The 26,645-nt window shown below is 32.2% G+C and overlaps 1 protein-coding gene and 1 long non-coding RNA gene across 2 annotated transcripts in view; one reads left to right on the top strand and one right to left on the bottom strand.

The window, feature by feature from the left end:
* LOC140051588 (NADH dehydrogenase [ubiquinone] 1 alpha subcomplex subunit 7-like) overlaps nucleotides 1-26,645 on the top strand; it is a 40,242-nt gene that overhangs the window by 4,818 nt on the left and 8,779 nt on the right. The gene's annotated exons all lie outside the window — the stretch shown is intronic.
* The window catches only part of LOC140051299 (uncharacterized), a 32,630-nt gene that overhangs the window by 3,554 nt on the left and 2,431 nt on the right, over nucleotides 1-26,645 (bottom strand). Inside the window, exon 3 of the long non-coding RNA XR_011845505.1 lies at nucleotides 23,349-23,484. This is a non-coding gene — a long non-coding RNA (uncharacterized lncRNA). The remainder of the gene's footprint in view (nucleotides 1-23,348; nucleotides 23,485-26,645) is intronic.

Here is a 26,645-nt window from a genome sequence, read left to right as displayed (position 1 = left end):
GGAATTATATCTCATACATATTGATCAATCAGATTACAGAATTCACATACACTAAAAGATAAGGTTTTATATTTTAATTCATTTTTGGAAGAGGTCATTGATTCCGGTTATTGATTTTAAGAACCAAATTTTTCATGGAAAATGACTGCATGTCAATATTGCTTAAGTATGTCTATATTTGTTAAGGATGCATCAAATCATTGACAAATAAACAAAACCAACGCTGATTATGTTTTTATTGAGCTATTCAGACTTCATGAGTGCTACTGTATGTTTGTAGAACTACTGTACCTAGAGACAACAAGACTGGCATTTCACATATTTATTTATTTATTTGTTGTTCTTTCTTTAAACTGAAATACACTTTCAATACAAATGTACTGATTTCCAAAGTGGTTCAGTAAACATATTTACAACAAAAATAAAATATAAAAGAAAAACAAAAAGAAAGAAAACAGATATAAAACTATTTACAATTGTAAAGGCAAAAAGGTTAATACATATATGTTTTCTATAGTGAAGATTTAAAAGTTTCCAAAGACATATTATGGAGTTCTGATTTTATGTTATTTGGTAGAGAATTCCATAGTTTAGTTGATCTATAAACAAAAGTTCTTTTACCCTGAGAGTTATTCCATAGCGGAATAGATAAGTCATTATTACTTCGGGAGCGAGTGCATTTATTGTGGTTATCTACAGTAAATTGAAATAATATTGTTAAGTATCTTGGAGCTATTTCTTTTAAACATTTAAATAGCATTATAAGAATATTTTCATTCCATTTTTCTGTAAGTCTACTCCAACCAAGAGTATTTAAGATATCATTAATAGGGTTATACATGTCTACTGATATTCTACCTAATCTGTTGATTAGTAGTTAAGATTAAGAATTGATAAAGTTATTTTTATAGGAATAGACTTCGTAATTTAACAAAAAAAGTTCTTTATATTATAAGGAATATAATATATTTAAGAAAAAAACTATGTAAAAATATTTGCTTAGTTTTTAATTTGACAAACAAAGTAAAGATGACTTTTTTCCTAAGTAAGTTTAATAAATCAAATATTTTTCTAGAAATGTGACGACGTAATAATCCATACTGCTCTTTGTTTTTAAAGTAAACATGGTGTGATACTCTTGTAAAAGTTTGTTTTTGACACACCTTATAGTTCATCACACTTGGCCGTCCTAAACAAACATTAAGAATTATATTTTAACAACTTAAAACTGTTTTAGGTATGGTATATTTTCAAACTCGTCTAATTCTGAAATATCTAGATTTTTCTCATTTACCTACTATGTTATTAACACGACATGTTACGATGTCTTATTTTAATAAATACCTTTTTGATGATACAAACAATAGTCAAAAGTACTCCTACTATACAGCCTACTGTAATAATAAAAATACAGATTAGGGATTTTTTTTTCCTAACTACAATATTATTATGTCAGCCTTATTTTATTTGATCAGCATCAAAACACAATTTTAATTTTTTCTGTGAATGGTACAGAAAGTACAAGTCATGCTTTGAAAATAAAATATCAAAATATATGTAATTAACTGATGATTTTCTTTCAAAGTCAAACAGACACTATCTGAAAAACTCACTGTTATTACCATAAATACCTATACAATTTTTTAAATAATAAAAATCATGATTACTGTACTTGAAATGTAAAATCTAATTTTCAGTATAGATGAGGGTACATATATCCCATCATAGAGATATTGTAGTTCATTATGGTATCTCTACGGGCCATATAAAGAAAAATTGTACAGTATTTTTTTATTGGAAAGTTACTGAGTGTTGTGTTCTAAAAAAATAAAGACCTAGATGGCTGGAAATAATATATTACATTATCCTCATGATTAAATTAGATATAGGGGGCTTTTTTTGCACACCATGTGACCCATAATCGTCCGAATCTAATAAATCAAATTTATTTAGGTGTTATATAACATAAAACATTCCATGAAAGACAAGTACAAACACACTTTTGATCTAAATAAAAACGTATAATGTTTAATGGTTTGCAAATAAAAACTGACGTCAGATACGGATGCGGTACATCTAACTCCAAAAAGAAAACAAGGTAAAGTTGAGGACTTTTCAGCATCTGGAGTCATGCTTAGAAAAAAATATTTGAATGAGGTTAGCAAACAAATTTGAATGAGGTTAGTAAACAAATTTGAATGAGGTTAGTAAACAAATTTGAATGAGGTTAGTAAACAAATTTCTAATAAAGGTTTATAATCACATGTTCTTTGGAGCTGCTTTTAATTGTTTGTTTATAAACAATGATTGTGTTTTTTGTTATGTAAATTAAAATCTAAGATAAAACCGTTTTTATCCGTTTGATGATTATTTATGCATGCAATGACATCATTCTTATCTAGAGGTTAGTCAAATATTCGCAACGTTCATTGACTTCCGACATCAGACTGATATTGTGTTAAAATTTCTCTACAAAACCGTTTTGCCAACTAAGATAAGAATCAATTTGCGTTGTCTAAATGGTTTAAATTGAGATCAGTTAATTTCTAGATTTTAGTAAAGAGACATTTAAAAAAAAAGAAAATACTGTTATTGCCATTTTAAAGATATATAGTCTCCCTGAAAATATTATTTTTAAAATTTCTTTTGTTGAATATGCCATTTTGATATTCCAAAATAGTTAGTCACTTTGACCATAAATTGGATTGAAAACAAAATTATTTACCTGAAAAAACTGTAATTTAAAGCAAAAAATAGTAAAGATGGCTGCCAGCCAATGGGTTCTTGGGTGATTGCCTTTTTATACGTGAAAACATTATTTTTTTCCTTCGAAATCAAAATTCTAGCATGCCTTTAAAAAAGTTATTTTGACAAAAGTATTAATAGCAGTAGGCCTACATCACAAGTTAATAGTCAACTGAACGTCATTATTAATTAACTATAACTTGTCTTAATTTATTTTAACCTAAAAGATGTACCTTAAAAAAGACAACAAGGGTCACATATCAAGGTCAGTATTTTACACATCAACAGTTTGATAAATATTCCCAGATGCATAAAAAAAAAAATCCCTTTATAAACTTTCCCATTTTCTATGGATATCACAGATCCACATCTGAAGTACATTCACCTACTTTAACAGGAATAAACCTAGGTTTAAAAACTTAATATAATTAGTAGAATCTCCGGTGCTGTAATCTATAAATACACTTTGGCAATGATTGCAGTTTCTTCGAAAATTTTTGCAAACTTCTGTCACATAAATGAAAACAGGTTTTATATAAAGGTATAAAAAACTATTCATAAATATTTTTTGTAGAAAAATAGTGCCCTTGATCAGGAAATTACTATCATGCACGATTATTATGGTATTGATTCAGATTTATTGGTCCTTATGGAAACACAGGTTTTTCTCACTCATACAAAATTATTCGTAAATATTAATAAACTCTGTATAACAAAAATTAACATTAAAGATAGTTTTAGATGACATTAAGGGGACACTACAATAAAACTAATAATGAGTCAAATCCCTATTCAGGGAACACTGGTATTAATTTGTTTGGGTCCTGAAACTGGGAAAAGAAAACAATCAAAACATATACATATTCATTATTACTTGTACCTGAAAATAGTGCAATATGAAGAAAAGTAACATGTAAAAGTATAAATGTCTTAATTGATTCGATCTACAAAGTGGGTATGTACAGAAGCTATGAATTAGTGGGGGGGGGGGGGGGTCTACTGAATTTCATTCAATTAAATAGAATAAAATTGGAAGTACAGATTTTATTAATTATTGTGTCAGTGGCCTTTTACAATTCAACCATATTTAATGATCGAGTAAGCATCATTCATTGATAGTCCTTGGCAATGTGCCTAAGTTACATTTTTTTTAATTAAAAAACTGGTCCATCCATAATTTATAAAGTATTCCAATTCTTTTTGGCAAGTTTAAAAGATTAAGAATAGATTATTGTCTGACTATGTATACTTTTGTCATTTAAGTTATTTTAGAAAGTCTAACTTTGTGAAAAAGTTATATATATTTTATATAAAGTAACTTTCTTACAGTACATGCCATGCTCAAAATAACATTATTGTACCAATTATTGTACCAAATAGAACACACCATCAAGGCAAGAGATAGTTAAACTAGTAAACAAATTTGTCATAATTAATAACTAATATTTGTTTTGTTCTACCTATCAACAGTATGAGTTGGATTTGGAAAACTTGTGTATAAAGAAAGAGAACTTGTACAGTAATCATAACACAAAGAACGAATCTGTCACTTGTCTTGTATTGGCAACTAAATTAAGATGCTCCAAAGACTGTACACTGACAAGTCATGACTTTATAACCTCAATGTATGTAAATATTAAACTATATAACCAGGTTGGCTTACTGTAATGGTTCACAAACTGGCATTTTAATCAAATTAGTTGTCGTTCAAAACAAACCTTTAGAAGTAACAAACTTAAGTAACCTAATTTAAAGAAATCTGTAAATATTATCTCTTTTTTTTTATATTATCAGATTACAATGGGAGTAGCATCAATAAAATGGTCCCACTAATAAAACAGTCACACATAAAATAAAATGGTCCGACAGACTAGTCCATGATCAATCGGAGAAATATTTTTTTATAAATTTATACTGCCTTATTCGATCGATGGCAGAAAGGGAGTGTTTAGGATTTTGTCAGATCCAGACAATGACTTGTGTATACACAGTTCAATGCGTAGTCGTAATTCAACCAATTGTGTTTTATAAACAAACTCAAAGTAAAAAAAAGAGACAACATAAATTTCCAACCATCATATTTGGGATCATCAGAAATTAATATATAACCTCTTTACTAATGATTTGTTTAGACAATTATTTGACAAAATACTGGTACGATACTAAACGGAAACGATAAATTGAAAGGGCGTAGGTTTATCATTAAAAATCCTCAAAAACAGTAGATAGATACTAAATAATATCAATAGTAACCCTTTTATCAATTTAAATTGTAAAAAAAGATTGGTTTCTATGATGCCAGAAATACTACTACAGAGTAAAGAACGCTCATTACACAAGATTCTATTCAAAAGTAATTCATTGTCGTGCAAAAGACAATAATTTTTGTTAAAAAACAGTAATGACCACAGATTGAGATTTTTTGTAAGTAATGGACGAAAGCAGAATCCCAAGAAGATAAAAACATTGTGGCAGGATTGCCTTGACAAGTTAAAAAATAATATAATAAATACAGATAAAAGTTGGAAAAATAAAGAAAAAATGATGAGCAGATCGATTTAGTAAAGAGACAAAAGTGATCTTCAATTTTCTTGGAGAATGAGTAGTGGGAGTTGCTATACTAGCATTAAAATATCTGTACTTACGATTTAGCTATACTATGTCTCTACAATTTACTTTACAACTATAGTTTTCATTTCATTTTAAATAGGAAGTAAGAATACAATAAAGACCTGGATCTGCGGTTTGACCAAAAAAAAACTAAATTTGCAAGGGAGCACTAATTGAAAACATTTGCGTACACTAGTAGAAGACGTATCCAGGATCTTCTCAAAGCATTTGAATTGTTACTTTCATTGCCAACCTATTCTCAACATAACAGCAATTACAGTAAAACATACTATGTAGTTAGAATTAATTTTCCAAATAAATTACAAGTTGCGTTAAATGAAGACTGGTAAAAACCGGATTGGTCCAAAACATTTGGTGTGTTTACTTTTATCAATTGTCGAGACCTATTGTCAACAAAACGGAGAATTTGCGATACATTATCTAGTTAAAATTAACCACAAATTTTCGATATCAACGCCACTTTAGAGAAGTGTATAAAACTGAGGATATTACCGGAAGTAATATCCATTAATCCAAGGTCACACTGTCCAAAATTCTATTATTAGAATGTTCATTAAAACTAAATGAACTTTTAAAGGTCATCAAAATAATAATAACATAATAACAGAATCATGCGAGATGAGGTGTTGGTAAAGGTTCAGATCAATGGTGGAATTGATTACGTCAGTCTCCGATATTGATGTTGGAATACATAGGTGTCAAATACTTGGTTTTCAGCAGGGAAGAGTTAATTTAACTCTTCCCTGGTTTTCAGACAGTGATTTTGCATTACGGACAGCAGTAATAATGATAGCTGATTTTGTAATTAAACAAACCATACACGGCTGTGAATCTTGCCAATAAAGTTCAACTTCGCAGTATTTAATGGCACATACAGTATATGGTTGAAACTCTTTTTATCACGCAAACCATTTAAACCTGGCCCAAACATACATTCCAAGCATTTTAAAATATTAATTGTATTGATAAGCAAAAACTGAAATGATTCTATAGCCAAGTATTGAAGTATATCATTACAATCTGCATTGTACAGTCAACTTCTCTAATTGCCTTTAAACGTTATGGGCCTCGAAAGCCTACCAACATTTCTAAAATACAGAAATCTTGTACTATTCTTACAGCTTCCACCACCCAGTCCATAACTACACCTATACTGTCTCTCGATGTGATTCAAACAGGGCAATCTCCCCAGGATTAAGATCTGCCAGCGGATTGCCGAATTTGGCCTACTGGTAGAATTTATACATGTATATACTCGAGGACAGACTTTGTTGGTAACATTTTAAAAGACCTAAATTCTCCATTATACTGACATACCTTTAAGATTTTTAAATCTTTTAACTTTACAATATTTGCTCCCTTTCTATTTTTACAGCTTTTAGATAGTTTTAAATCGTACATACTTTTATATTTTATGCTTCTATGTAATTGTCTGTCATCGCCCCCCATTAAATCAGCTCAGTCAAAATGGTGCAATAAATAAATAATTACCAGACTCCTTGAATACGGATAACTCTTCCAAAACCCGGAGTTTTCTTTCTTTTATTCTGAAACCAGACATTCTGGGAGAACTAAAAGGTGTCCAGTAATTCTGGCCTAACTCAAGGGTGTCCAGTAATTCTGGCCTAACTCAAGGGTGTCCAGTAATTCTGGCCTAACTCAAGAATGTCCAGTAATTCTGGTCCAGCCCAAGGTTATCCAGTAATTCTGGCCCAGCAGATCAAGGGTGTTTAATATTTGGAAGAGATTTACTATTGTGCTTTTTGCTTGAATGCAATATTTTTCAATATAAAAACCCACTTTTTCAAAGTAATTTTCTTCTCATTGATATGATTCAAATGATGGCATCCGGCGGCGATCTTGTCGATAGGGTTTGGTGCATTAAAACAGATGGACGTTTTGGAACACTGCCAGATAACCAGCTATCTCTGTCATTATGTGCAAATAACGTTTAGCAGCCTTAAGGGAAGACAGACATATGATAACAGCCTGTTCTCTAAATTAATGCCCCTCCTTCAGTAAATATCCCATTATTCACATGATTAAAAATGAATTAAAAAATGCATTAAACGGATTAACATTTATTCATTAAAATAGCCATTAACATTTAAATTAATTAATGATTAATGATGGTAATTAATCAATTATCATTAAGAAGTTACAAAAATAAAATAATATATTTACAGCAGCTGTGTTTACAGACATTGATCAAACAATTCCGAGTTTAAACTTGCACTATTTAGCTTATGATAGTACAATGATAATAGCAAATCATTTTCGTCATCAAATTTAATTTTATCTTTGAATTTTTGATTAAATAAGAATAAATATTTTCTTTCTTCCAGGTCACAGTCCTGAAATTCCATGTTTTCATTTGTATTAATATGACAATGACAACTTCTTTTGTTTTCTTTGTAAATAAAGTAGATAAATAAACAACAAAATTAACATTTATAATTACAAAATTGATTTAAACAAAAAAAAGGGGAAAATTCTTGAAGCAGATGCTTATAAAAGAAAAAACCCCATTTAAATATAAAATTCATTAATAAATGTAAATCAGCTCAAAATTATAATTTCATAGAAATTTTCCAATAAAATACTACATTTAAACTAAGCAAACAATTAATTTTTATTTTTGATTTATAAAAGAAGAATGGGTTTACGAATTACTTTCTGAAATCAAATGCATAAGAATGGGTTTACGAATTACTTTCTGAAATCAAATGCATAAGAATGGGTTTACTAATTACTTTATCATATTATATAATTTTCTAATAGATGTTTTTTATACAGTTTCCTAAATATATGAACATTGTGGAGTTTTTAAGAGAGGAGTTGATTTCACTCTTTATTGGTACCAATATTGTTTCTATCATTTAGAGAAAAATCCCTGAAGTTGTTACATAAGTATTATATCATTTAGTTTGGGTTTTTTATTTTTAATTTTGCAAAATCATTATGTTCTATTTTTTTGTGTAGCAAAATCCTATTTTGACATCAATATTCATCATTATTTTTTATTTTTGGGGAACAATATTTCTTGAAAACACCCCATTTATATCTCATGCATATATTATATATTTTATCAAATGTTCATTAGTTTAGTTTAGTTTATTTAATTTGTTTATACTTGGTGACCTCTTCAGAGGGCCCAGTTTGTGATCAGTGGCTGTGACATACTAGTACACCGGGGTAACCCCCTACTCGTCTCAAAAGATGTACTAGCTTCAGTGCACACGAGCTAGTTGTGTACCATGGACCTACAGTTTATAGTCCTTATCCAAGAAGACTCGTTCTGCCACCAGAACCATGGAGTGAGAGAGCCTCGAACCCGTGCATGTTCTATATAAATGTATTGTACAGTATATCACATACAATCTAAAGTGTACGACTGTACTATATACTCTTTGTAGCCAATATGTATATTTCACATCTCTCAAAAATCTCAATACTCAAGCAAGACAAACAAAGAATTAATGATGGTGTTTGATTACTCCGATTTCTAATTGGTTACCATGGTTACCAACTTGTAATACCAAACTACTTTAAATATAGGTTGTAATCAAATATCATTGATTTCTTTTATTAACATTGAAACAGTTTGCAAAATTGGGTTAGGTCATCTGATTTCAAAATAAAATACCAATGTTTGTTATTGATTTTCATGGCTAATTAACAAGCTTTCTATGGTCAGGCTTTTAACAGAGATCACAAACACTGAGGAGGAGTGGGAAGGGGTTGCTCTTGAGGCCATTGAAAATAGATGACATGGTTCTCGTCAACCGCCAGTGTTCGAAAGCTAACCCCACATCAAAAATCTTTCATCTTTGTTTGACATTGAAAATTATAAATCTGACTATAATTTTATTTTCCTGCTGTTAATATATTTTTAAAAACATGTCCTTCCGTAATGTTAGTGTAAATGTGTAGGCCTAATAAGGGTCTACGACTGGCTTCTATTATACTTAACCTTCACTTAATATGACATCTAATGATATGATGTAAGACGAAATTAAGTTTACCAAAATCCTGCACCAAATTTAAGAGGTTGTGATGAGAACTCTTTATTGTTTATCACCTGGTCTATGTTATATACAAAATAAAAAATGCACGTAAAATTACGATATGATCAAGTTATAAAATAAGGCTTTTGTCGCACAACCAACTTCCAAACCATGAATTTTTAGTGTAAAAACTCATTCTAGTCACCATTTCTTTTACAAAAGAAAAAAAAAAGGGTGTTGATATTCTGTATGACCCAAACTCATCTGAAACTGGACAAGCAAGACCACTTTTTTTAACATTATGCTTAACTTGATTGGACTTTTGGTTCACCATGAACTCTAAAGTACTTTTACTTTGGGAACTTTTTTTAAGCATGTTTAACCAAGTGCAAAGAATTCATTTCCTATTCGATAGGATAATATTTAGTTTTATGTCGGAATCAATCGGTTGCCTGGAACCATTAATTTATTTTAGAAAAGAATTCTCAAAATATGACAAGAAAAATTGATATCAAGTTGTTGATGTCCGCTGATATAGGAAGCATCTGCTACAAACTCTTAATGTGTTCCACTATAACATCATCCTTGGAGGCCATGACACAGTTTTGGGTATTTCTTTGGACTTTGATACACTGTAACACCAGTTACAAACCATTTAAACTGGTACAATAGTTATAATTTATATGAAACTATGGGGTTAGATAATATACATCCATGACTACTGTACTATTATTCGTCTAATTCTGCTGCTGTAACTGGTATAATCATACCAGAGATTAGCAGCAACCATGGCATTCAATTTATAGAAGAGTACAGCTAGCTTCCAAATGTACATATACATTCTACTAATTCTTCTTCCTATGCACATTTTTAATATTAAAAATGAACACTAAAGCACAACTCTGTGGTTTTTCCAAAGTTTTGACCAAAATCTGACCCCATTATGTTGTGGATGATAACTTGTGCTTACAGTCTAATTTTTCTTTCCTTTCCTGAACTCCTTACAAATTGACCCACGATATATGTGGTGAGTGATGGGACTACATTTCTTAGAAATTCTGGCAACTACTAGTCTTTTATTCATTTAATCAAAATATACACTTTAGGTATTAAAACAAATTGTATCTATCAACAGCTAAATACTGAATAATTATACGCCCTTTTCTCCCTTTCTCTTAAATTTGCTGTCAAAATGCTGTTCTTGATGCTTGCAAAGTTTACCGACCTTACTAGGTCTTGTGCATGTCTGGCAGATGCTGAGACTCATAGTACTGTATATGATCAGCTATGAGCATTCACTAACTAAACCCTGGGGCCCATGAGCTTACGGGCACCCCTAAGCAGGGCCCAAAGGAAAGAACAGAAAAACACCCAAGGTTTAGGGTCTCTAAAACCAGGTCTCATGCCTCTACTTTCGTCACTGAATATGATCCCTGTATGTAACTTCACTTCTAACAATGAATGAGGTAAAATAACTTTTAAGTTCAAATATCATGTTCAAGTGGTGCTACAGGGCAGATTTGAACATACTCACACTAGCCCAAACTTGACTCAATATCATGTTCAAGTGGTGCTACAGAGCAGATTTGAACATACTCACACTAGCCTAAACTTGACTCAATATCATGTTCAAGTGGTGCTACAGAGCAGATTTGAACATACTCACACTAGCCTAAACTTGACTCAATATCATGTTCAAGTGGTGCTACAGAGCAGATTTGAACATACTCACACTAGAAAAATACTCAATGTCATGTTCAAATGGCACTACAAAGCAGATTTGAACATTTTCACACTATCCCAAACTTGACTCAATATTATGTGTTCAAGTGGTGCTACAGAGCAGATTTGAACATACTCACACTAGCCAAACTTGACTCAATATCATGTTCAAGTGGTGGTACAGAGCAGATTTGAACATACTCACACTAGCCTAAACTTGACTCAATATCATGTTCAAGTGGTGCTACAGAGCAGATTTGAACATACTCACACTAGCCCAAACTTGACTCAATATCATGTTCAAGTGGTGCTACAGAGCAGATTTGAACATACTCACACTAGCCTAAACTTGACTCAATATCATGTTCAAGTGGTGCTACAGAGCAGATTTGAACATACTCACACTAGCCCAAACTTGACTCAATATCATGTTCAAGTGGTGCTACAGAGCAGATTTGAACATACTCACACTAGCCAAACTTGACTCAATATCATGTTCAAGTGGTGCTACAGAGCAGATTTGAACATACTCACACTAGCCTAAACTTGACTCAATATCATGTTCAAGTGGTGCTACAGAGCAGATTTGAACATACTCACACTAGCCAAACTTGACTCAATATCATGTAAAGTAACACTACAGAGCAGATTTCAACATTTTCACATTAGCCAAAACTTAACTCCGACCATGTTCAAGTGGTGCTACAGAGCAGATTTGAACATACTCACACTAGCCAAACTTGACTCAATATCATGTAAAGTAACACTACAGAGCAGATTTCAACATTTTCACATTAGCCAAAACTTTTAACTCCGACCATGTTCAAGTGGTGCTACAGAGCCAATTTGAACATAACTCACACAAGCCCAAACTTGACTTTAAAATACCATGTTCAAGTGGCGCTACAGAGCAGACTTAAACATACTCACACTATCCCAAACTTAACTCAATTTGTAATAGTATCACAAAATGATAAGACATCATCATTAACTTTGATACAATTTAAATCAAATTCAAATTAAGTATTTCCAAGATAAGCTGCAGTCAATGAGACAACTGTAGCCAAAGGCTTCGATTAATCAGTCAACTGTAAATTTAATATATCTTTATTTGGGTCAACTTGAGGATTTACTCAGTTTTATCATGCAGAAGTATCACACAGTATATAATAGTTGGATTCAATTATAAAAAGTGTTAGAATAACTACAGTGTGAGAATTGGTACATAAAGCAATCAATGAGATTGTAGTAACCTTGATAATGTGTGTAAAACATCAAGAAATTAGTAAACATTGTTTCATGAACATGCATGTTCATTGATCTAAAAACAAATATAGCCTTATGAATCCATCATGTTACTATACTACAGTACTAATACCTACTATATTAAATTTAATTTAAACTTGAATAGTACAATTAGTACGGACTGCACTCTACCCCTACCCCTTCTCTCAGTCCCACAACTAACATCCATATTTGTGGGTGTCAACAAATTAGAGTTTCTGCATTAGTACTACCAGTAACAAACTATATAGACCTATAAAAAATGACAGGTATTAACATAGTTGTCAATTTTACATAATATATATGCATGTCAGAAATATTAAGCTGGTACTTTACACCCGCATATCAAAATGCCTTTACTTAGTACAGAATGAGATTAATATAAAGAGTGACCTAATACTCAGTGCCACATTTAAATTTTGAATGTTCAATGTTCTTTATACCTTTGGTTCTCAATACCAACAGCACTAATAAATAAAGAAATTGAAAACCAAAAAACAACATAAATGTCATAAAACCATGCACCGGTAACATAAATCATCAGAATATGGTTATGAGGAAAATTGTCAGAGCATGCACTCCCTTTTAAATTGTCAGTAGGTGGGATGGTACAGCAGGTGTCTTGTGGCATGAGTTTAGGATGACACAATGGTAAGGAAGATACAGGAGATAAACAACTATCAATAGGGAGTTTTCGCAACCTTACGAATACGATAACGAAAACAGTACGTAACACATTTGTGAAACTTTTGAGCTGATCCCCATTTCATATTCGTAAAGCCAAAGAATATCAAAAGAATGAGTAATCCGCGATTTTCCCTGTAACAGTAATATTGTCCATGTGGTAGGGCACCGCCATAAGTGTGGATGTATCTGGGATGTATACAACTTTTTGTGACGGTTTCACTAATCAAAGGCTGGACCACCGGTAGTATTTTCATGATAAAAAATGTTATAAACTACATGCCAACATCATGTTAAATACTATTTGGATATTTAATTGTTCGTTTTATGCAATTTATTTAGTAAAAACTGCCGTATAAACAGTTTGCTTTATCAACCGGTCGCTACGATAGCGTGACCGGGCGTGTTGGTGTTTACGCGTTTTCACAAACAATAGTTTAATAATATTCCTATATTTAACTTGTTTCTGGTAAAACAAATAAATGTTAATGATATTTAACATTTTGTCCTATTAATAACATGTATTTTATACTAATTTATATCATAAAAACAATACTTAATTTACCGGGCGTAGAGTAGTACACGGCAATGGTAAAGAATAGGCCGTGCTGAGTAATGATTCGTTGATTTTTGGTGTTGCTGTGTTAGGCTTTTTTTGTGAACTAACTTAGCATTAGTAAATAATTGTCTGTAAAAGTGAATGTACACTAGTTTGTTAATAAATATGTATTATAAAATAGTTTAAATTGCAAAATATATTATCATAATTCTATTTAATGTGACATGTATAATATCTATTAAATCAAGTCTTATTTAGTATGTATACATCCGCCCTTATGAGGGCGGGCATCACTCTCTGGAGCTCTCTGTTACAAATTTCTCATGCAAAAATCGCGGAATACTCATTCTTGTGATATATATTCTTTGGTAAAGCGTATTCGTGTTGACGAATATCACCAGTCATATTCGTAACTACAAAACGAGTATAGTTTTTGATCTATTTTGCACATTTTGCATTTGAATCAGGAATGATTCATGATTATAATACAATTATACTTTTATTGAAAGTAATTTACTAAAGTAATTTACTAAAATGCCAGGACAATTTTGATAAATAGCAGTTTTTAAAGTCCTTATTCGCTTTGATGCTACGCTAGGCTACGCAGCCAAGCAACACGTACCTGCGCTTCGCTCAAATTTACCGCAGTTATATTTTGGACGGCGCCCTAAATTTTTCGTTGCCATGTGAAACAGATTTTTACTGGCTTACGAAAAACGAATACGTGTGCGTGACGTATCCGTTTTTGTTGTCGTATTTGTAAGATTGCGAAAACTCCCTAATGTCATGTTGCCATGTGTCCTTAAAGCTAGACTCTTTTTAATACTAACCTTCTACATCCTTTAGATGAGAAGTTAAAACATTGGGTACACACAAAAGTATGCACGAAAACAATGAATCAGAATACATATGAAATTAAAGTCCCTTGAATGGGATATTAAGCTGTAGGTCATGTGTGCATTACAACAAACTTGATATGCTCAAAAGAGTAGGTGGATGTCTCCCAGGTCACTACACTGTCGCCCTAATACACCTGTTTAGCCCCTATCCTCATTTTCCTGTACAGTATTTTGTTTAACACTTACTGTAACTAATTATCATTAGTAAATCCATTAATTTTTGTTATTATTAATGTTTAGATTATTAAAAAATTCTATTCAAATTTTAGAAAACTAAAACAAAACCTTAAAAAAAAAAACAATTTTCAAACAATTAATTCAAGTTGTGGACTCCACTGTTCAATATTTTGATTCTGTATAGTTTGACCGTCAATGACCAGACCGCACATTTCCTCTCAACCTTTCAGATCATGTCAACAAGTGCCAATTTTTGCCCTTAAGTATAAAAAAAGTTTCTGAATAATTGGTTAAATACTTTCAGAATCTCCATCCCTGAGGGAAGGTCAATTAATTACCTACACTCATCAATAATTCCTACTGTACCATATTATACAATATTACTTTCATATACTGTATTACCACAAGTGAACACAGTCACGACAACTGAAAACATATTTATACAATCTCTTGGACTCAGGAATACACATACATTTAAATTCCTCATCTATAGTCACATTTGGGGTACTTGTATACAGAAATTTAAATTTTGCAATGTTAATGTCGTTCTAAAACGTAACTTAAATTACCATTAAGCTTTGTTCATACTTCTACGAACTGCAATGACATAGTTGCAACACAAGTGAGTTTACCAATAACAAAATAGTCTGGACAAGTCACGATCGCACAATAATTGTGCTGTGTCCTAGTGGAAACCAAGCTTTATTTTGAATGAAGGATATCATTTCCAAATATGTTTTGATTTAGTGCTAGCTCACCATAAAATTGGTAGTAAAAAACACCGCAGGGTAGATTGTACCTAGTGAGTCAGTGGCAAATTCTCACCATGCACTAGGCTCTGCATGCATCAAGACGAGGTGTGTTATGGCATGTAAGCTATACAAAACTACAGCTGGTCTTTGTGGGTCGGCCTTAATGACCCAGTGGGTCAGCAGGCCCAAAAATAAAATACCGGAGACTTAAAAGCATGGCCCACAATCACTGTTGTTTAAATGCATCCAAACCCTAAGAGTGCTATTTAACAAAAACCCTGGGCATTGCCATCTATACCTAAAGTAATAATAAGTAATAAGTAATAGTAATAAGTAATAACAATAACTATAATTATAATAATGCAATGTACATGTGTTTTGTTAACTAAAGGTGGAAAATCCATTAGCAACGCATTTTACCTTTATGTAGTACAAATAGGTTTATTAAGTAATGTAGAGCATTCATAAATTTGTAAATTTATGCATTTTCAAGATGCTTTTTTGAATATCTAACACAAAAATGGACTTTAGCAGGAGATGAGCGATCACTTAAAATTTTGGGAAACTCCCACAATTATCAGAATTAGGTCAGAGGAAAACAAACCAGGAGATATTTCACATTAGACCCATTGGTTGTGAATCTTCTGTTTTTTTATACTTTTCTGGAATTATTGGTTTCAACATAAAATTATTTGAAAGTAATTTGATTGTTTTGTGTAATTTTACATATTGTATGTGAAGAAAACATGAATAAATTATCTATTTACATGTACATCAAAATAATATAACAATTCTCCATTTTTTATATAAAATATTAATAATTAATTCATCAGATAAACAAATAATTCAGTCGTAGTTGGTTCTCTGTCAATCATTAGTGAATTATCAATAACTATCTATACTACAAAACTACGTAACATATACACATCAAGTTTCATGCTTCTGGTGCAAAGAGGCTAATAATCTTTTACCTGACCTAAAGTTCTCACTCCCACACATTTACATGCTTTTCCCCAAATCTCATTTTATTTTATTAAACCAAACATTTTTTTGTAAATAAAACTTTAAAATTCTATATCATGCCTATCATTTATCCTAGGCCACAACAAGCATAATGTGGAGCATAATGTAGTATCAGGGACATTTCAGCCTGAAATCTTATTAACCCGTCAGTCATCACGTTTTGGCCCACTTTTGGCGGTTGGGGATGGGTGTTTAGGGGAAGGGTAATAATTAGTAAATCTCAAGCCAGCAACAAACCCAAACTTGACATGTACACACTTGATTTCTTTTTTTGTAAATACCAGTCAATATTTACCCAGACTTGGCTTAAAAATTGTCAAATCATGGTTACTTGGTGTTCATACTGAAAAATAATTTTAATATGGACAGGTTATATAATGAGCATACATAGATTTTTTGGTAAGAACATGCGACTAAATTGAATCTAGACCTCCTTAACATGAACATTATAGTTAATTGCACATACTTTCTCCTGGGTAGCTTGTATTAAATCAATAATATCCACAATTATAATACCTAGGGAGCTTATGTAAACACAGTAGAGTGATAATGAATGTGAACTTATGTTACAAGGATGTTGTGATGTCAAGTACTTCCTAAATTTTCCCTTAAGTACTTTAACGATATTCATTTATTGTGTAGCAAAATACAACTTTTATACTACCTACCACATTTTTACACTTTTGTTTTGTAATATAAAACATTATAAAATGCCTGTTAAGTGATAGCAGTGCCCCCTGGAAAGTAACTAAACCTATTCAGTTTTTGGCTATGGGCCTAGAAACAAACATGATGTAAACATACATTCAAATAAATGTAGTGGACGTTTTTTTTTTAGGGTGAACGAACATGACACTTAGATTAAAGCCTAAATGTTGATAGACACAATTTTAATCGTTCCCTGATTTAATAATTGATTTAAATTACAAACTTGCCTGATACTGAATGTGGGTAATTATGCTTGTTAAGTAAACTAATTGTAGTAACCCAGATAATTTCACTCCTTTAACCTGCTTGGCTAATTTCCAAAGTCTAAGTGGTAGTAACCATTCATTCATAGATTACATTCAACTTGATACAAACAACACAGTTGTGGTTTTTTAATCCTTAATAAGTGAATGTTAGAGAATGATGTAATTTTTTATTGTATCACATTGTAGTCTCAGAACACAACTCAATTTTCTATGCATTTTAATTTTATTTATTAATGATATAATAAATGCAATTTAAAGTTAGGGTGCTACGTATAAAGTAATACTTGGTTCCCACTATAGACGCAACACAAGCAAACCGTAAGTGATTGACCAAACACAAACGATGGGTTATCCGAACTGGCGCTTGTCATTATTCAACTCGCTTGCATTACGTCTACATCCTTGCATTGCGTTACTAGTGAGAACCTGGCGCTTGTCATTATTCAACTCGCTTGCATTACGTCTACATCCTTACATTGCGTTACTAGTGAGAACCTGGCGCTTGTCATTATTCAACTCGCTTGCATTACGTCTACATCCTTACATTGCGTTACTAGTGAGAACCTGGCGCTTGTCATTATTCAACTCGCTTGCATTACGTCTACATCCTTACATTGCGTTACTAGTGAGAACCTGGCGCTTGTCATTATTCAACTTGCTTGCATTACGTCTACATCCTTACATTGCGTTACTAGTGAGAACCTGGCGCTTGTCATTATTCAACTCGCTTGCATTACGTCTACATCCTTACATTGCGTTACTAGTGAGAACCTGGCGCTTGTCATTATTCAACTCGCTTGCATTACGTCTACATCCTTGCATTGCGTTACTAGTGAGAACCTGGCGCTTGTCATTATTCAACTCGCTTGCATTACGTCTACATCCTTGCATTGCGTTACTAGTGAGAACCTGGCGCTTGTCATTATTCAACTCGCTTGCATTACGTCTACATCCTTGCATTGCGTTACTAGTGAGAACCTGGCGCTTGTCATTATTCAACTCGCTTGCATTACGTCTACATCCTTACATTGCGTTACTAGTGAGAACCTGGCGCTTGTCATTATTCAACTCGCTTGCATTACGTCTACATCCTTGCATTGCGTTACTAGTGAGAACCTGGCGCTTGTCATTATTCAACTCGCTTGCATTACGTCTACATCCTTACATTGCGTTACTAGTGAGAACCTGGCGCTTGTCATTATTCAACTCGCTTGCATTACGTCTACATCCTTAAATTGCGTTACTAGTGAGAACCTGGCGCTTGTCATTATTCAACTCGCTTGCATTACGTCTACATCCTTGCATTGCGTTACTAGTGAGAACCTGGCGCTTGTCGTTATTCAACTCGCTTGCATTACGTCTATATCCTTACATTGCGTTACTAGTGAGAACCTGGCGCTTGTCATTATTCAACTTGCTTGCATTACGTCTACATCCTTACATTGCGTTACTAGTGAGAACCTGGCGCTTGTCATTATTCAACTCGCTTGCATTACGTCTACATCCTTACATTGCGTTACTAGTGAGAACCTGGCGCTTGTCATTATTCAACTCGCTTGCATTACGTCTACATCCTTACATTGCATTACTAGTGAGAACCAAGCTTTAGTGAAAACTACTGTATACTTCATGTTGGTTGATATGAATATCATATCTACCTCTAATTCATTTCAGGCCAATTGAAGTTTAGAATCTCGCACAAATCTTATAAAACTTGTACATTATTTATTTCATTCTAAAATTAACACAATAATTTTAAAATACTTTAAAATTGAAATTTTAAATCCCTAGAATTATTTTTTAATTTATACTAAATAAAATTTAGAAATTAACAATCCTTGTTTAAATATATTAAAATGGTGTTGTTATATAATATATTAGTTTTAACAGCTGTGGTAAACATTATATTATGAATACAGTTATGATACAGGCTATTTTAACCAATGTAAGTCCACCATATGGATCATCTACGACCGTCATCATGCATTCAGACTGTCTAAATATGGTTTTAACAGTTACCATATTTGGTAACCAGACATTTTTAATCCTATTAATATTGATGTCATTTTCTGTGTTAGTAAACAATGCTATTACCGTTATGTATTATTATAAAATAAAAATTGCCTTAGCTACAACTACTGACGTAGTTTTATTTATGTATGGTAAATCATTAGGGCAGAATAATAAAAAAAAAATCATAGACAAGTCTATATGCAATAAAAGCAGCATATGTACACACACTGTCACCAAGTAAAAGTGTGCACCTCCAAATAGTGTAACCACAGATTTCCAGTTCCTAAAATGGATCTAAAGGAAACTAATGTTATGCCTTTAAACATCTATGGTTGGGCCATTCTTGATGACCAAAACAATGGCAGGACAAAGGACAAAACTGCCAAAATCCAACATGAAGATTAAAAGCATTTTAAATGTGTATTGTATGACACTTTGGAATAACTTCAATAAAGGTACTATTAACTCATTAAGAGTATTATTTAATAATGCTCTACAGAAATTGTTTGGGCTTTAAATAAACATTTATTATGGGCATATTATTTGAATATATATAAAATAAATTAAATAATTATTTCTTCATTAATACTGTAGCATATAATCTGAAACATCCAGGGTATTCAACATTTGGGTTTTTTTTTGTCTTGTCTGTTGATTGGTTAAACTACTAAGAAAATATACTATTTTTATAAAAACAAAAATCGGTTATGTGTAAGTGTAACTTGCATAGACCAATATAGAAAAATATTTTTCAAGGACCGTAGCTACCACGAAAAAAAAAACACCATGTCCGTTTATACGAATTGATGATAGTTACACAATTATTACTTTTGATTCATACATTTCTATGCATGAATTGGTTAATGGAAAACATGGATGTCATTAAAGACCAGAGGCGCCACTCACTTGGCTCAGAGTCAAATTTGATCCAAACATCCAACACTCACACAACCACTCTCCAGCATAACCAGAAACCAAAAATAAGCAAACATTATTTAATAGGATAGGTAAGATAGGTCTAGAATTGTTCTCAAAATCTGGAATTCTTACAAAACCAGAAACTCTTCCAAAACAATTTTTTTCCCAATTAAAAAAAAAAAAAAAAAAACAGACCTAGAAAAGAATTGAATATAATGTATACTACTATACCAGCTAAAACATCAACAAAAGTTCTTCATAACATATCAAGGAGCTCTTCTGTTAAATTGACTAGACTAAAGCTAACTAAAGTTTAAAGCTCTGTCTACACGATCAAATTTATGTGATGTACCCATGGACATGACGATGTCATATCACTATACCATATTTGGAAATATCACTACCATATTTAAGCACATTACACTGTCAAATTAGTTAGTGTAGACAGAGCTTAACAATGTTACTTTGATGGCACAACATTTGGTGTAGGCCTGTTTAAAAAAAAAAGACAACAAATTTCAGTTTTTTATCTTATGTATTTAAAGTTTACCTATTTACTGTAATGAACAAATTGAATATATAATTTTAAGTCAGTCAAGTATTAATAATTACTATACATCTACCATACAAATATTATTCAACTACCATACAATGCCAGTGTACCATACAACTACCAAACAGCTGCCCTACAACCCTAAACCCAAAAACACTTCTATTTTGGCAGAACACATGAATTCCGGGTTTGTCACTTTTCCAAATATTATTTTTCATTTCAATTAGGTTGATGTAGAATGTGTGGAAATAAGGTTCATGAAACTCTGAAAAATACAGAAATTTGTTCCACGGCTACTCGTCCAAATATCATACTTTTCAATTTTTGATCGTTAATATTGAATCAATGTAAAAATCATGTGTGGAAATCGGGGTCATTTCACTAACTATTGACAACTTGAAGGGCAGGTGGTGATTGATTTTGACAATGATTTCCCCTTAAAATCATCCTGCTTCACCTACTGTCACCCCTTTCTCAATTCATATCACACTTACGATTTTAATTAACAACTTGTGTGCACGTACCTTCTGTAATTATTCTTCTATTTATTTTGAATAATCTTTATCATTGTCTACATTTCATAATAACAAATCATAAACTAATGAATACAATTAATTATTATATACCTTTGATTGAATGCTAATTAAGTACGGTATAGCATTACTAATAGGCCTACAGCAATATAAAATGTAAATTAAAATTATTTGATTATGGAATGGTCATTAACTAGTTAAAATGTGGTTATGTTGGTTAATAACTATAGGTTAGAAGGTGGTTAAATGATAAAAAAAAAAGGTGATTAAAACCGTTTGACAGGTTTAAAAAGGGTGATTGAAACCGATTAACTGGTTAAAAAAAGGTGGCTGGTTAAACTTTTTTTGACATCTGGTTAAAGGTGTGTGAAAAGAAAGTCAATTGTTTCCAATTTTTGTTTGGTAGCAGTAAAAACAGATGCGTTAAATGGTGGTTAAAAATCACCTATGGAAATTTATTTTAACCGCTTGTTATAAGAAGATTCACCAATAGAGGGCAATATATCATAATTTAGCCCATGGCCTATTGTGCTAAATGGATTAAAATTGCATTGTCACAAAATGATACCTCATCCAATAACAAAAATATGTAGCTTAGAAACGCTAAAAATTAGCTGTAACACTGCCAAACATATTCCTTTCCAAGTTGATGGTTGATTTAATTCCAGATTGACATAGAGAAACTAATTGATGCCAATTATATTACCGTAATATATATATATATATATATATTATTAAAAATATTGAAAGTGTATTATCCCCCAAAAACATGAAAAATGAAGATTAATGAAATCAGACTTTAAATAGGCCATTTTGAAGTTTTAATAAAGTTCACTTCTGTAAAAAATAAACAAAATTCACTTATAAAGGACAGAAACAGTCAAATTTAACCAAAAACCATTGTCTGACAGATTTTTTGCTTTAAGTGAAATTTTTTACAGGTAAATAATTTTTTTTTCTATCCAGTTTTTGGTCAAAGTGAATAACTGTTATGCGACATTAAAACGGCATATTCAACAACAAATTTGACCCAGAAAATGTTTAGGGGCGATAACATATCTTTAATTATTAATAGTTTTTAAAATAAATTTGATAAGATGAATAAATTCTTGGTAAATTTCTTCAATTTCATCATTCGAGGGTGAATACATTATTGCGTTATACTGTATAACTATAACACAGTCGTAGTGGTGGGGTGTGTGACTGAGTAGGGACATGACTGTGTATTTGATTGGCCAAAGTCATGTATTCCTGGTCACATTTTGAGCTGTGATTACATTGAAGTTCAATCTCTAAGTAATTACAGTACATAAATCTATTTGGTACACAGGCATACATTTAAATTATCTATAGCTACATTTCTATATTTAGAAGTTTATATAATAACTGTCTGGTTATTTATTGAAAATATTGTACCAGCAATAATAAAATATAACCAGCATAAATTTCATACACAAAATTTACACATCATTATAATTTGGAAGGAATCATCTCAGTTTAGATTTCTCGGCTGACCGTACTAATTATTGTATTACTTTCTAGTAAAGCGACAGTTTTTATACCTTTTATTCAAGGTCATATTTTGTTCAGATCAATCAAGAATCGGAATTGTCATCCTAAAGCTCTGTATACTTATCAAACTAGCTTAACAAAAAAATGTGATGTGAAAATATGGGGTAGTGATATACCCAAATATGGTAGTGATATGACATCATCATGTCCATATATGGGCACATCATTCATTTCTAAATTAAAGTTAATGGTCAATAAAAAATGCACTATACTTTAGAAAAGTCCCCTAAATTCTATGTGTGTAGGATGTTTTATACTATGGAACATGTCAATATTGAATTTAAGGGAAAAAAACAACATACCAGTTATTGTTTTAGTGAGAAAAAGTAATCTTTACTTTCTTGCAATCCAAACAACTATACAGGTGTGAACCATTCGAACTCGCCATGAATAACAATTACATCATTACACACGAACAATCACCAAGGCTGGAACAATCTTATTTTGAATAAAAAATAGGGTGCAATTTGATCTTTATAAAAAAAAATTCTAAACAAATTTAGAAGTATAATACATCCCATTTCTATTTTATCGCCAATATAAAATCCTCCCACTGGTTTGGTTTCATTATAAAGTATTTCACTTCGTCTGAAATTTTGATTTTCAGATTACAACTTCAATGGACTGATGAAAGGGAAGGGAGAGGGGTGGCCACTGTTAGGATCACAGAACAACTAGCACTTTTTTTTCAATATACAATGAATGAACATTGAGTAACAAACCATTTTTACTATTGAGCCTTGATCGCGCACTGGACTTAATTTGGTCAAAGTGACAAAGAAAGTCCAATCTGCACACAGGCAACAACCAAGTCCAATACTTTTACTGACCACTGCCTGTCTAAAAAAACTAATCAGTTAAAATCCAATCCGAACTTGCGGCTCATTTTAACACATGTGAATCAGTCGTCGTTTTTAACATCACCGTTGAATTTTAGTAAAATGATGGTAAAATTGTGTGAAATATCCAAGTGCAAATGGCAGTCAAATATTTCTACTACCGTGGTTAATTGACCATTTTTCAAGTCCAGTGCGAACAAGGCTGTATTTATTTTAGTATTAGTGTAGAATAAGGTTAAATTCATTGTGATTTATAGAGAATTATTTGATAAATATACCATGCAACTATACATTTACAAAATCCTTTGTCTATAAAAGTCCAATACAACTTATTCTCACTCTCATGAAAATTCAAGTAGGCTGTGTATTGCAGACATTCCTACCCAGGGGCAGATGCAGGGGTGTTGCCCCAGTTGCCCAGGCAACACCCTTAATTTCATACTAAATGTTTTTTTCTGCCACTAAATTAAAACTTAGACCCCATTTCATCATATTATAATAATTATATTAACCGTCATTAATGTTATAGAAGTCCAGGGTTGGAAAAGACTATATATAAATTGATTGATTGAAAACGCGGTCAGCGTTTTTGTTTTGTTGACTGTTTGGATTGCTTGTGAGTGAGAAGATACGAAAGGCCCACTACACATTGCGTTCGTGGTAAACCCCATTATATGGGTCATTGATTTCTCCATAATCATTGCATTTTTGTAGTATTTCCGTAGTACCATATTTATCTTCATTTCCCTACGTCCGTAAAATTTGGGCAAATTTCTGTAATAATTATACGGACGTTACAAACTTTGTACAAATACTCACTACGGCCCTCTGAGGAATCTTGGGCAACCCCTTTAAAATAGTCCTGCGACCACCCCTGCTACCTCTGGTTGTTAGAAGCCGGACGGATATAGAATATGCGACACACTGTAGGCCCTACTGTTGAAAATGTCAGATATTCATAGAAAAGCCATGATTCTGAAATGATCTATTCGAAAAGAGTAGGGGATCGTCTCCCGGTGTGCTGATATGGTAGGCGCTGCACTGCTGGCTGCCGTGGGTCCGTGGAGGGCCTAATCCGAATTTCCTCAGTTTCCAGTTAAGCTTGAGGACAAATATATATAAAATAAAAATAAATAAATAAATCTATATGCTTAGTGCATGTGGCCAGCGGTGGATAGTATGCTTGGCACAATTATGGACAAAATGGCACAAATACAATGTCTCAGAGGATGGTGTATGTTTTTGTTATGTTTTTTTTATGAACCACAAAAGTGAAAAGCACAAAAAAAAAGGTTGGCAGGTTTTGGCCATTATGCCAGATTCGGTTAAAATTATGCTAGATTTTTTTTCAAAAATATGCTTAAAAAAACTTGCTAGATCATGGTAATATGCTGCAGCATTAGGTTTTGAAATTATTCTAGATTTTCTAAATTACGCCAAGCATAAATGCCAGATAGGTCCAAATTATGCTAGATAGCATAATTATGTTAGATTTGAATAAGATAAAAATTGTTTGGTTTTTGTATATAACCCACCTTCGACTTGAGGGCAGTAGGCCTATTCCTGGATCAGTGGAGTAGATTGGAATTGAACAAATGTATTCTACTCAACCTAACCTATAAATATGAATACATTGATTATTCTCCATATGGACAAATCTTTCAAACGTGAAATTGATTGAAATGCGATATTTAATCCACCCAGTCCTACCATAGTGTACTAATTCTTTCAGTGTTATTTCAATAATTCAATGAGTATCAATTACAATTCGTACCTGAATAGCATTAATTCCCACGATAACAACTAAGTGAGAAAATAAACAACCAGTTTCTGTCCATCTTCTTATACTATAGTTGTGGAGGTAGAACTAACCCTGCCTAAATATTATGAAGGCTAGCTAGCCAAGCCTACTAATACTGTACTACTATGGCCAGGCCCAACCTACTACTACTGTACTATAGTAACTCACCATTGCACCACCTCAATTTAATTGTGGCTGGTGGGGGTCGTATCAGACCCTTTAGTAGCCTCCCACCCACTTCTTTTTAAAACCTTTCTTGAATTCAGTCAGCTTCTACAATGTTGGCAGGAAGTGTGTTCCAAACATTTACCACCCTTTGTGAGAAAAAATGTCACCTACATTTAAAATAGGCCAGTGGTTTATTTAGTTTCTAGACCTCTAGTAATATAACTGAACCAATTATAGACAATCAAAGTAAATCTCTATTATTATCCTCTTTTCCTCTTAAAATGTTTCAATGGGGTCCCCTCTAGTTATTCTCTCCTCCAAAGTTGTCAGCTTAGCTCCGTCATACGTTTATAGAGATTTTTTTAGCTCGTCCCTGAACCTTTTCCAACAAAGTGATATCTTTGCTACAGTATATTGTGGAGACCAAGACTGGACATAAAATTCCAGATGTGACCTAACTAGCCCCATAAACACTTGATATTAAAGACACCTTCCCTACAATACGGTGACGTTTTGTAAAAATAATACATATACAGTATATTACTTTTAAAACATTAAACCAGATCATTCCTTGTCTTAAATGTACGTTTTATGGTAAATTATGATAAAAAGTGAGAAACAATGCACTACCTAAGTAGATCGTGGCGAATAACCTCTCGTGGACGGTCTTTAGACCTAGCCTTGCTTGGTAACGGACAAACATCGTACGCTAGCTATATACCTAGCCTGACGTTGTATAGTTGCTGCATTATTTGTCTTTCTCTTTTTGCCAGACTCCAATGATATAAATT

Source organism: Antedon mediterranea, chromosome 6 (genome assembly GCF_964355755.1).
Source record: "Antedon mediterranea chromosome 6, ecAntMedi1.1, whole genome shotgun sequence".
NCBI lineage: Eukaryota > Metazoa > Echinodermata > Crinoidea > Comatulida > Antedonidae > Antedon > Antedon mediterranea.
The sequence above is the reverse complement of the archived record's forward strand: the minus strand, read 5'-3'. Positions and strand labels throughout refer to the sequence as shown.